This window comes from Pinus tabuliformis, chromosome 4_2 (genome assembly GCF_031772625.1).
Source record: "Pinus tabuliformis cultivar Carrire ecotype Pingquan chromosome 4_2, CPIR1, whole genome shotgun sequence".
Taxonomy (NCBI): domain Eukaryota; kingdom Viridiplantae; phylum Streptophyta; class Pinopsida; order Pinales; family Pinaceae; genus Pinus; species Pinus tabuliformis.
Genome location: NC_142304.1, coordinates 71,348,552 through 71,360,843, shown reverse-complemented (window position 1 = coordinate 71,360,843; position 12,292 = coordinate 71,348,552).

The following is a 12,292-nucleotide window of genomic DNA, read 5'->3' as shown; positions in this document are numbered from 1 at the left end:
GAAGCGATCCGTCAAAGGAGGGCCTTAATGAATCCCACATCAATGACACGGAACGGAGCTAATGATTTTAGTGGAGGTGAAAACAATCTGTGAAATATGATTCAGGGTGGCGATCATGGGTGGATGAAGGATAATGTATGGCAGTGGATGGGACACGGTTAACTCTTTCTGAACACATCTCTTGAACATATAACGACACTGATGTGATGGATCGGTATCATTACCCCAAATGTGGATGGTTTGGCGAAGACCATGGTGATGAGACCGGTGAATGAAACAACCCAACCCGATGTGATACGGAGGACAAAGTGTCATGTTCAAGAGCGACTTGCTACCATTAAAGCTTCGAGGTTCTCCCAATTTTTCCCCAGTCATTTCTGACCAGTACCTCTTTATTTTTGTCAAGCTTGAGGAGGATAACATATGCTTGTTCTATAACCTGCCCTTCGGGCAAGCCCATCGCTATGTTTTAACGAGCCTAGTGATAGGGAAACTCGTTCTCGTCTAAAGACAAGTTTGTCGCTATTTAATCATTTTAACGAGTCTAACGACAAGGAAAACTCGGTCCTTTTCATTTTTAGAGAGTCTAAAAAGGTACAGAAAGTTAACTCCAAAATTCCTTTTTCGTCATCTAATCCCTTAAGTCCGAAAAAGTATAAAACAATACAGAAGGGATGAGTTTTCGATAATTTTAACGAGCCGAATAAAACAAGCGCTCGACCTTTTTGTGCAATAATCCCTCAGGTCCAAAAAGATTAAAATTTAGAGGAGGGATAGCTCTTCCGATCATTTTAACGAGTTGGAAGGCCAAAACTCGGCAAACTTTTCATTTTTTACGAGTCAGGAGAAAAGAGCTCAAAGAAGACTCGTCTTTTGAGGAACGAGTGATAAACAGGGATAGCAGCAGATTCCAGGTACAGGTTGGAATTTTCGAATCACGGCAGTGTCTCAAGGATGGCTAGGTGAAATCACTCTTCGCAACTGTTCCTCAAAATGGGTAAACAATCATATGGAGGTGAACGATCGGCCAAATGAAAGTGGAGGTGGCAGGTGCAAAACACGACCAAGGCTTTTATGGTTGATCAGGTTACATACTTAATGGTTATTTACCGGGATGGGTTCATTTTTTAACGAGCTTGAATGTGCCAAAACACTGCTCAATCTTATGTTTATTTTTTAACGAGCATGAACTATGTGCTAAAACTGCTCGGAGATAAGTTTGCATGCCCCCAGCATAATAATGCAAATCGAGGTGCACGCCCCCCAAGCTTCATTGCATTCAACTCGGTGGTTGGAATGAAGGTTTTCCTCGGGGATTTGTTTCATTTTTTAATGAGGTTGACACAAGATTAGAACCGTCCTCAGAGTCCAAATCCATCAGACATAGAAGGTTTCATATTCCACTGTGGCCACTTCCGCCAGATTACTTGGGGGCGATAGGGCAAAAGTACCCATTAAGGCAGGGTCTTTTAGGAGACCTACTCCGATATTTTGGAGCAAATGATTCCTTCCATGGATCATTGGAATGCTTCCCGTAACTTGTGAACTGTTGTGGAGAAAAGTTTGTTGGTCGACGATTGTAATTCCTCCTTGGAAGGGAAATGCAATCTTCCTGAAGTAGGTCGACACAACTGCGGCCATGGCATAGATCCATGGTCTTCCGAGTAGGATGTTGTAATCGAGGTTTCCATCAATTACTTCAACTTCAATTCCTACTGTTTTGCCCCCCAGTTCAACTTGCAAGTTACTTAAAATCCCGTATGGAGTGTATGATCGTCCATCAAATGCTTTTAACGTCGTTGACGATTTCGACAAGGGTGGTGAGCCTAAATCTTTCCAGCAACTCATCGACATAAGACATGTAGATGCCCCCTCATCAATAATTGTTCGATGAACAGTTTTGTTGAGGGCTTTCACTTGAATAAGGAAAGCTAGTTGAGCTGGTAACTAAGGGTCATATCCTTTATGATCAAAGGCGACAAGATTGGAATCCATTGGGTCAATTCCACCTATTGCTGATAATAAAGCTTGTTCTTGGGAGAAGCAATTTTGCGGTACCTCAAGTGTCGACATAACGGACGGCGATTGGGCCAGGTCCTCTATCTGTGCTATTTTCGCACAAGGATTAAATGTCGATTTGTGTATTGCTCCCTTTTGCGACTTTATTATTGGCTCAGGGACGATGGGTGGCACAACTTCGGTCAAAGTTGTTGTCGAACTACTAGGTTGTTCGTTAGCCTTGTTGTTCGACAGCTTTGGATTCCTGTAATCCTTATTCCTCGTCAAAGCATTATTTTGCTGCTTTGAGGTAGACAACATAAGCACTTGGGATCGGGAAGCATTTTGATTAGCAACTGGATTTTGACCTGGATTAGGAAACGGATCAGTCAATACTGCTGGGGTTTTTGAACTCTTAAAGAGTTTCTTAACTTCAGCTATATGTGGACAATCTTTCGTCCAATGATCCTCATCACATATATGACACCCTGCCGGGGGTTTCCTTTTTCTCCCTTTCTTTTTCTTCTTGCCCCCTGGTTGCTTCAGTTGTTTGCCCTTGTCGGTCGACATGGCATTTACTTCTGAGGCAAGAAGTTCTTCATTTGCATTTTGACTAGAAATTTTGTGTTTTCTAATCACGCCATCGCCGGCGTGAGAGTCATTGTTTGATTTAGGAGGAGGAGGAATTGAGAATTCCGGTCTAGGGGCGTCAGGTATTTTGTCGTAGAGTGTGCCGGACTGAGTATAGACCAAGTCCAGATATTGCGCACGAGCGATAACCTGCTCTTCCGTTACGACTCCCCCCTTTGCCACATCTTCCGTGATGGCAGGAAGTAATGACTTGATAAACCATTCAGCTAATAGCTGATCGGGAACGTACGTTTTTACCATCCTACGACGACGTCGCCACTCATGTATATGATCAGATATGTGGGTGGCAGTCGTCTGTTTGAAGTTGGTAAGGAGTTCTGTTCCCGTTTCATACCTTATTGGTAATTGAAAATGGGTTAAAAAGGTTGTGGCTAAGGTATTGAAGTTGTCGAACGAAGCTCTAGGCAATTCAATGTACCATTTTGCCGCTGGACCCGTTAACGTCCTCTGAAAGAGGTGAAGTCTTATCGAATCATCATTCAGGGTGTTCGATGAACACCATAGATGGAATGTCATCACATGATTCGACGGGTCTTCACCCGGATTTCCATTAAATTTAGGAATGTCTGACGGAAGTTTATGTGGAATCGCTGGCCACCAAGGGGCATAAGAAATTGGATCATTCGTCAGCCGGTTTAGATCTGGTAATTCTAGAGTTGCTACAAAGGGCAACTGTTGATTTAGGTTAGGCGAAGCATATCCAGGATAAGATGGGATCGCCTAAGCAATGGGTCTTTGCAAACCAGCATAATGCTGGCAACTTTGACAAGGTTGATGGGAAAACCATTATAGTATGGTTGCCCATTACTTACAAAGACTTGTTGCTCAGGTCCTTGATATGATTGCTGGAATGACAATTGTTGAGATTGAACCAGCTCTGGTTGTTGGACCATTTGTTGTTGACCAATACTGGATGATTGACCAGGATGAGGAGTCACAGTACTTGTTTGAGCCTGAGTCGCTCCAGATAAGGAGGCACTACCCTGAGATTGTGATTGAGTCGTTGAGACAAGAGGTTGTTGTATTGCAACCTGAGAAACTTGGGGTTGACATACAACAGGTGGATCTTGTACTTGCGACAAATTCACTATAGCAGGTATGGTGGGAATATTCGACACAGGGTGTACTGGTTGCATTGAATATACAACCCCTGGTTGTTGAGGCAGTATTGGTACCAAACCGCTGGATGTAATTCCAGTTTGACCTGAACTTTGTTGTAAACTCCCATATGGTTGTTCTCTGGGAGGGAACAATGAAAGAGCATACTGCCCTCCATATGGTGGAAATCCAGTACTTAAAGGGTAAATTGGCCTTTGAAGACACATTGGATCAATTTGTTGAGTTTCAACATAAGAAATACTAGATGATAATCCGGATGAAGAAATAGGAACTAACCATGTCGTTGTCCCTGATTGGACTCCGGCTTGTTGTTGACAATTGACCGGGACAGATGGTATACCAGCGAACATCGTTGGAGTAGTAGAAGAAGGCTCTGCTGCTGCTGTGTCGGACGACACAGTCCTAGATGTCGACGGTTGTTCAGACATATCTAGTCTATCCAAAAGATTTCTTAGTGATTCTACAGGAACTTCCACTTGTGGTGGACTAACTTCGAAGATCAACGAGGGAAAGGTGATGATTATTCCGCTTAAAATAAATTTTATAATGACGCTTTAGACACAACTTGCTTTTTCAGTTTTAAAGAGTTGAGAAAAAGCTAAAGATGACTCTAGTCTCCTTCGATGTTTTAACGAGCCCGAAGTGACAAATTCTCGGATGGACTTTTTCAGTTATAGAGTTTGAAAAAGGCCAAAAGAAACTGCTCTGGAGTTCTAGGCAGAGGGTGTGCCAAACCTTTCGCAAAACCACAGAATACGTTTTACGGTACGGGTGGTCGATCTTCGTGAATGCTGTGTTCACTGCATTGCGATCAGTAGGGCGGTCGACACGGCTTCCTATGGATAAAGGCTTTGTTCCTATAGGGGTCTCCCAATATATACGCGACGGTACGTGGGAGCACAAGTCCGTATTAGTGCCACCGACTCTCAGGAGGAATCACCCACCTTCGTCGAGATCGATAGTCACTACGTTTAACGACGCCGGAACACGTCTCTAGCTTAGACCTCTATGTGTTTGCGTTATGTTTCAATGCGTTGTTATGTAAATTCAATTTATTTTAAGTTGATCTTTTTTAAAGTTTGCCTTTCAAGGTTCACCATGAGATGTTTTGATACAAATTCCTAAATGCAGTCTAAGATGAGAAGCAAGCTTTTTCAATCTTTTCGACTTATGAAAATCTTAACTACTGAGGGAAAAGAAAGACAACATCTTTTCACACAGATCAAAGAGCACACACTAATTCACTTTTTCCCTAAATCAACATACAAACTTATATGCAAAATGCAAAATGCAGGTATTTCTTTTCTCTTTCTTAATGTTGATGTAATACAAAAAGAAAGTTGTTGTATAATTTCGAATTCAATTTCAAGTGAAAGCAAACAAGCTTGTCCAAAATCAAAAGACACCTTAAGATTCACTTGTTTCGACACTAGAAATATATAAATTCAAACCATATGATGAAAGAAAAAGCTCAACCAGCTATGAACAGCAAACAAACTAACTCTTAAGATCAGAACGACACTTTATCACAGGTCTAGATCTAAGAGGCCGCAGCAAGACTAGTTCACTTTCGTTATGGGAAACTGTAAATGATACAAGAAATACACAAAGAACAAACACAGTTTCTTTATACAACTGAGACGAAATAGTGGCAAGGAAAGTTGGTTTCAGATAAGTACATTGACTGGTAACAGGCTGCAAAAACAAGGGTGAAAACAGGGCAAGAAACAGCAGGAAACCCCAGTAGCACAAGGCAAGACTGGTTCAGCGCAGGTGGTACACTGTCAGTTTGAAATTCAGCACAGGTAGCCCCTTCGGGAACTGCGCTGAAATGCAGACTGCCTTCACAGCACCTGCACTGAAGATTCAAACTTTCGTTTTTCTCAGTTTCCGGGTCACAGATTGCTCAAAAATTCACAGTTTTTGGCCAAATCAGAAGCTATCAGTCAAGGACACACTAAGGGATGAAAAGGAGGATGAAAAGCTATCACTAAGAGCTATTTAGTGTCCTTGTGGATCAGCTCTTCAAATCATAAACTTGCCCAGAAACTGAGCTAGAGTAGCTGCCCTCTACTTTGCATTTGAAAGATCCAAATGCAGTTCGATTCGGTACTCCCTGTGTTTATGAAATGAATAGCAAAAACACAAACAACCAACAAGAGACGATCCCCAGTGGAGTCGCCAATTTGTTGTTGGGAAAAGTATCCGATACGGAATGACCCTATCCCACTCTAAGGGTGATAGTACCTCAGCAACAACCGAATGCAAAGCTATTCAAGATTACTTCTTTATGGTATGAGAGAGAGAAGAGAAGGATGATCTATTAACCGTTATCTTGCGCTTAATAGTCGATCCAGTCTTCACTCCTTGCTGCTTGCTCCTTGCTCCTTGCTCTTTCACCAGCCCAGCTAAACAAAGATCCTGTAAAAGCACAAGAAAAGGAAACTACAAGAAGCATACATCCATAATCGATTCAGGGATTAGCATAAATCAAATATACAAGCATCTATTCACCATAAAGATACATGCATATAGAAGAACCTCAAATACTTTATTAATGGAAGAAGTAAAGTTCTGAGAGAGTTACAACCATAATAGGCCCAATCCAGCAACACCTCCCAGCAGAAAGAAATCTCCTCTTCACCTCCTTCAAGCAATCACCCAATAGTTCTATACACAAACCAACAGCACTTCCTTACTTGCACAAAATTCCAGCCCCCCTAGACCTCATGAGAGAGCTCTATATATAGGGGTTTTGGAGAAAGGATGAGTCATCTTGAGACTGGCATGAAGCTGACTAGTGTCCTCTCCCACTTTAGTTAATCTTCAGTTCTTGAGTCCACTTGGAGATCAAGACTCTCTTACTCATCACAAGGCGAATTCCTTGACCCAAGTGTCAGTTTGGAAGCTTCCTGGGCAGTTGACACCTTGCAGAATGACTTTTCCACTTGGCCAATCTCGCCCAGCGCAGGTAGCCTTCATCAGTTTTGACATTCAGCGTAGGTACAGAGTGGAGCAGTTGACATTCAACGCAGATGCTCAGTGGAGCAGCTGACATGATCCAGAAACTGCTTGTTTTTGAGTGTTTTCAGGTGGAGAACTGATTTTCAGTGCTGTGGTTTGCTGACCTTGTTCCTCTAAGGGTAAGAACAACATGTTTAGGGACTTTGGATCCCTCAGATTATTGACATTTCATGCTTCATGCTATAAGGCACAAAAATGTCTATAACAAAGAGTAAAAATGCTTAGCAGGAAAAATAAATGAGTTAAGTAGGAAGCTAGGAAGAAGGTTTGGCTCAGTGGAGGTGGAAGCGCAGGACTCGGCAGGGGGATTGGACCTACTGGAACCCACAATCCTTGATCATTCTAGATACTAAAGCCAATAAATCATACCTATTGTAGAAATGAAAGTTATAAGAACCCCTGGCACAATGGTGTTTACTAATGTGTTTAGGCCTCAAAGTCTCAAGAGGAGAAGATCAAGTTGTTGCAAGATCTAAGGAGGATAAAGAGCAAGAAAGAGAACCTCCCCTGGGTGGTGGGGGGATATTTCAATATGATAACTTCTCTATTAGAGAAAAAGGGGACAAAGAAGAGTAGACAATGATTCTAAATAATTTAAGGAATTTATTGATGAGACCAAACTTTTTGATATGGGAACTATGAATGCATGCTTCACTTGGAGTAATAAGTGGGGAGGGAAACATCAAGTGGCATCTAGGCTTGATAGGTTTTAAATATCGGAATAATTATTGATGAGAGGGGTAGATGCATCAACAAATATCCTTCCTTATGGGGGATCTGACCATTAGTCAGTGCTATTAATGATGCAGTTGGCAGGAACTCACCAAAATAGGCCCTTTAGTTTTGAAGCATTATGGTTAGAGCACCCTAACTTCATGGAGAATATCAAAACATGGTGGAAGGAAAGGATCCCAGACAGAGGCTCGAAGATGTACACTCTATGAGCTAGGTTAAAACACATTAAGGTGAAACAAAAGCAGTGGAACACGATGGAATTTGGAAACATTTTTCAAGCGAAAAAGTATCTCGAACAAAAAATGGAAACACTGAAACAACGGTTGATCTCTGATGGGTACTCAGAGGGGAGAAAAGAAAAAGAAATGGAATTACTAAAGAAGTGGGAGGAGAGATGTAAACAAGAGGAAATCCTATGGAGGCAGAAATCTCGAGTGTTATGGCTTAGGGAGGGGGAGAAAAACACAAAATTCTTTCACTGATCAATAATCGAGCACATAAACTCCAACAAAATCCTTAGAATAAAGGACGAGAGAGGGAAAACCTTTGAGGCTCACCAAGACATTGAGGAAGGTCCTAGTCCAACACTTTCAAAAGATAACTAAACAGTCCTATGTGGAGAGAGGGGAAGACATACAAAGGATTGTGACACATATCCCGAAGGTGCTCACCGAGGAACACAATAAAAACCTTAAAAAGTCGGTCTCCATGGAGGAAGCGGCTTTGGCAGTAATCGAAATGGTGAATGGGAAAGCCCATGGACTAGATGGATTTACTATAGACTTATTCAAATCTTGGTAGGAAACTATCAAAAATGATATATATGAGGTGGTGGCTGACTTCCAAGAATCAACAATAGTTCTTAAAGCTCTGAACTCAATGTTTATAGCCCTTATCCCCAAGGAAGAATTGGCAAGTACCCTTGAAAAGTTCAAGCCTATAGCACTATGCAACATTCTTTATAAAATCATAACGAAAGTAGCAGCTAATTGGATGAAAACAATTCTTCCATATCTGATCTCAGAGGAACGGGTTATGTGGAGGGAAGGAAAATCTTGGACAATATAATCATGGTGCATGAAGTGGCTCACTCGCTGAGGACCCAAAAAAAGGTTGGCATGTTAATGTAGTTAGGTTTATCTAAAGCTTATGATAAGATCAGTTAGGAACACATGGAAGATGTGTTACAGGTAATTGGATTCAATGAACATTGGATCAATTGGATCATGGAAATGGTCTCATCACCCAGTTTTTCAATTATTCTTAATGTAGCCCCATTAAAATTGTTCTTCCTGTCTAGAGGAATTTGACAAGGGGACCCATTATCTCCATTCCTGTTTATCTTAATGATGGAAGGACTTGGGAGAGAGATTGAAGCGACTAATACATAAGGGGATATTATGGGACTGAAGCTGCATGAAAACACTTAGGAGACCACTCATCAACAATTTGTGGACGACACCATGTTGCATGGCGTTCCTATGGTAAAGGAGGCACGAAATTTCAAAACCATTTTGGATACCTTCATGAAGGCATCATGTATGGAGTTAAACCTATCAAAGTCTATGATTTTATTTTTCAACACTCACATTGCTATCCAGATAAATCTTCCAACTATCCTAGGCTTCTAGAGGAAATCCCTCCCTTCTAGGTATCTAGGAGTGCCCTTAACGACACAAACCTGGAAGAATCCAACTGGGAAAAGGTTATATCCAACCTGGAAGACAGGGTCAAAAGATGGACGGTAAGAGTGTTGGATTTGTCGAGGAGATTGGTGCTAGTAAAGGTCGCGCTTCAGGCTATCTCGTAATACATGCAATATGTTCTTCCTGCGCCTAAAGGAGTGCTCCAAAAGATAAAGGAGGTCCAAAGAAACTTCCAGTGGCAAGGGGAAAAGTAACAAAGGAAATGGGAATTAGTGGCGTGGAACACGATCTATAAATATTAGCAGGCAGGTGGCTTTGGGATACAAGACCCTGAGATAATTAACAGAGAAAATGGAGCCAAATTGTGGTGGAAATGGTTAACAAGAGGGGATAAGCCATGGGAAAAATTATGGAAAGTGAAATATGTCCCTGTTTTTCAACTAAAATACATAGTAAGGCTCATAGGTTCAATCTAGGCTTCACCCATATGGAACTTGGCATGCACTAAAAGAGAAATTATACAAAAACGTAGCTTTTGGCAAGTAAGAAATAGAAAGGATGCCCTATTATGGGAGGATGCATGGCAGCACCAACCAAACTTAAATAAACTGGAATGGTGGAGTCTTCAAGAAGCCACGGAGTGACAGGGGCACAAGGAAGTCGACCAATTTTGGGCTCCGGAACTAGCAAACAACAAGTGGAGAACATGGAATCTAAACATCCTCCACCGGGAAAATATAAGCGATTCATACATTCAAGATATTTCAGAAGAAATGAACAAAAGACAAATCCTAGAAAATGAAGACTAAGATCAACTCTGATGGGGGCAACGAGAAGGAGGAGATTTCAACCTCCAGGAAGCCAAGGTTGACCTTCAAAAATAAAATCTCGAAGTCCATGACCCAGCTTGGAGAAAACTATGGGCGACCTCTCACTGGCCAAGAATCAAAATGTTCCTGTGGTTAATTTTCCACAGAAAGGTGCTAACTTGGGAGAATCTTATGAAAAGAGGAGTGATAGGTCTATCATTGATCAGGTGATCAAATTTATGCTCGAAAATGAAAGTGCCCAGAACTTCTTGAAACTGGCACCAAATAGAAGTGCTCATCGTTCTGAATCCAATGATGTTCGTTTCACCTCAATTCAACACCAGATGCTCAAGTTATCGTTTGCTGATTGCTTTCTCAAACATGCAAAAAAATGGTAATTGGGAAGTTTGACTGTGTTTTTGGTTTTTTATGGACCAATGCCAAGCTGCCACTAGACCTTTCTCCATTGGTATAATTTTTATGTGTTGTGATTGGTGGGTTTGTGGCCCAATAATTGGGACCCACGTGGATCAATGGACCTGGCCTCCCCACATTGGTAAAAAACTATGGTTTTATGCCGAATTGCACCTACAAGGATCAAACACGAAACCTTCAAGCCATAAATCCAACAACATACCACTATGCCCATGTTATGTTCCTTGTTATACATAGTTCAAAACATGTATTTGAAAGTTGTGTAGAGCGCATATGGGGGAAGGGGCCAGGGCTAAGCCCTAGCCTCTGACCACACCCCACACCACATGACCGTGTAGGAGGAGATCCAAGGGCTAGGGCTTAGCCTCAGCCCAAGATCTCGGTGCCCATGGAAATACACCACAGGTCCGCAAACATAACAACGAAAGCGATAACAGGAGAGGGCAATAAGTTTAGGGCCCAACTGTTGGTCGTTTGACATGCATGTGCCCAAGACGGGATGCAAAGGGCGCTCGACGCAAAGGCACTCCGACGGGAAGCCAACCTATGGTTCTATAACCCCTACATTACCACAGGCGTGGGTTTTAAAAGATTTCTGGGGAGGCGCTAAGTCCAAGGCCCCAGCTCCGGTCCTTTGGGCCTTGATACGACAACAACGTGAAGGCTACAAGGCGCTCGACTAAGGCGCTATGATGTGGGGCCCAGCCCTAGGTCCAATGGACCATATGTGACGTGTGCCAGAGATGGTCGGGTGCTCTGACAGGTAGGGTGGGCATTAAGGCCCAACCCATGGACCTGTGGCCTCTTGTAACTGACCACCTGGTGTTAAGGGCCTAACCGGTGGGGGTGGGAGTTAAAGCCCGGCCCTCTGCCCTATGTGCCCACGCGACCACAATTTTCAGTTCCAAGGCGTTAGAGGATGAACTAATCGTCTGACAAAATGCACCTACGGAGGGCAAAATTGTCGCTCCATTAGTGATTTTGGGGCGGATTTGTAGGACAATTAGACATAAGGTCAAGTTTGTAGGATGGTTAATAGTGAAGTTCATGGGAGAGCTTGGAAGCTCATAATTTTTTGAGATTTTATCCAAATGGAGCTCAAAAGGAGGCTACATAGGGGTTTTTGGATGTTCAGAATCTATTGGTAAACTCTAACTTTTCGTTTGAGCACATATACTGGGTCTTTTTGCAGGTTTGAGACTAAAGGTGTATGGATCAGTCAGGGTTTCGAAACATTTCTGGGAGGTATTTGGGCATGGAGAAGACTTTGTAGGGGTATTCTCACTTCTAGAAGTCTACTACAGTAGTTGTAACTAGCAAGGTTCAGTTCAGGTTTAACTTCTCTTATCATGAAGTTTTGATTATGTGCTTCAATGTGGAATTGAAGAGTTCACATGATGTTATTAGCTCATTTCATTTGAAGTATGTCATATTTGTAGGAGATATTTTGATTTGCTTCTCTTGTGAGAGTTCTTTGTAGGAGAACATTACCTTGTAGGGGTAATAGCCACTTATTTACCTACAACAAATGTTTATGTACTTCATTTTGATACTAAATATATGAGTGGTCTAGTCATGTTGACAGGCTCGGAGATGTAGCCCAGGAGGGATGAACTCCATCAACAAACCTTTCTCTTTCTCTTCTTTATGCCTTCATGGATTATGTGTAGTATGTTCATTATGTTAAGTTACATATGAATAATGATTCAATATTTGAAGAGTCATTGTAAAACCTGTTGATTAAAAACCCATTTTTATGCTTGCAAATCGTCGAAACGGCCCTAAGTTTTTGTTTTATTTGATTTTGGAAAAGAGGAAGAAATCAACTAATCCAATTTCAACTCAGTTTGGTATCAGAGCACCAGTTTACCAAGT